The sequence below is a fragment of the Onychostoma macrolepis genome, chromosome 08 (genome assembly GCF_012432095.1).
Source record: "Onychostoma macrolepis isolate SWU-2019 chromosome 08, ASM1243209v1, whole genome shotgun sequence".
NCBI lineage: Eukaryota > Metazoa > Chordata > Actinopteri > Cypriniformes > Cyprinidae > Onychostoma > Onychostoma macrolepis.
In genome coordinates this window covers 26,888,181-26,889,805 of record NC_081162.1, presented here as the reverse complement: position 1 = coordinate 26,889,805, position 1,625 = coordinate 26,888,181, and the positions used below count along the sequence as shown (strand labels likewise).

Here is a 1,625-nt window from a genome sequence, read left to right as displayed (position 1 = left end):
GGGTGGGGCTACCCATTTGACTGACCAATAGAAGACAAAGGCCGAGAACCTGTTTGGAAGCAATCATTAAAAACTTAAAAACTTGACTCACTGCAATATTCAGTTGGACCATAAGCATTTACTCATTACATTACATTTACAAAAACTTGGATATCACAAACAAACTGTGAGCTGGTAAGATCATCCAGAAAGTCAAACTCTTCTGCTCAGGCCTCACAAAGTACCTGACAGGTGTGTTATCAAGACATCAGGCTGAAATCCTCCAGCATTTCAAAGTGACAGCTCTTATCTTCACAGCCGAGCCAGCGCCAAACCTCTGCCATATGACAGGACATACGGTGGGCCGCTGTCAGCCCACCTACAATACATCAATCATGAATAGAAGTCCTTCCCACACACCTGTGGCCGCGTGCGTCTATCTCAGGTGACACAGGTGACATTTAAACCCTGAGCAACACCGAAATACATCACTTGAACTGTAGGAGAACACAATAACAAGACGAAATTCAAATATAAACACAAGCATCATGCAATCAAGTGCAGAAACTTACATTTAAAGGAACATACCTCAGTTTCATGTCAGTCCAAACCTGTGTTACTTTTTCTTCTGTAAAACACAAAATTACATATTTAGCAGAATGTTCATGGTGCTCATTTAAAAGAGCAAAATCGTTACATCATTAATCAAACACATTATATACATAAGCAACTATATTCCAAGTTTTCTGAGGTTATACAATAACTTAAAATGTTGTTCGGTTAAAAGCTGCTTTTACAACTCATTTGCATTCATGCAAATTCAAATATGGGTTTGGGATAGAGAAAATGATTACATAATTTAAATTTTTAGTTGAACGATCTGAATGCAGAAATGATTCTGACATTTCAGTCCATTTGTGAAGTGAAATGCATCTCCTGTTAATAGGGAATGTTCTCAGAACGTTGTAGCAAGATATTGGATGTTCGTCTAACAGTTTATTATTCCATTTTTAAAAATTATTTAAAATTTTTTCGAATGTTTAGAAATGAAAGAAAGAACATTTTCATAGCCTAGCAATACGTTCTTAGAACGTTTTTGTTAGCTGGGACATTTAAAATCTAAATTAGCTGCTCAAAAGACGTCTGTAAAAGGCAGAGAACACTGGTAGACAGCAGTGAGTGTGCTGTTGATGGCCAGGCCTGCTGTACTAATGCGCTCTGGCGGGCTTTGATGTGGTTCAGCGTTGACCAGCTCTGTGAAGATCTCGTCCCCCGTCACGCTATCACAGCCCTTTAACCGCGTCTGTGTGTGTGGACAACAGACAAGAACAAATCTGAACTTCTGTTTGTTTTAACACACGTATCCATTCCTGTCGTCCAAACAGATTGGAGGCGGAACACGCTGATAAATAATTCACTCGTCTGACAGCAGGTCCACACACACACACACGCACACACACACACACACACACACACACACACACCTTTGATGCTCTGTGGCACAGTTGGGGTTATCGTTTGCCCTGTTTGGTTCATCCTACACAAACGCACATATTTTTTCAATATGTTTCTTAATACAAGCACTGACCCAGAGCTAGGACTCACAATAACATCAGAGTCATCATCATCATCAATACAGAACATTT

General features: G+C 39.8%; 1 long non-coding RNA gene across 1 annotated transcript; it reads right to left on the bottom strand.

Moving 5' to 3' along the window:
* Positions 1–583, bottom strand: LOC131546310 (uncharacterized). Its single transcript, XR_009272648.1, has 3 exons — positions 568–583; positions 225–476; positions 1–49 (listed from the first exon to the last, which is right to left on the bottom strand). It is a non-coding gene; the product is annotated as an uncharacterized LOC131546310 (long non-coding RNA).
* Between the last annotated feature and the right edge of the window lie 1,042 nt (positions 584–1,625).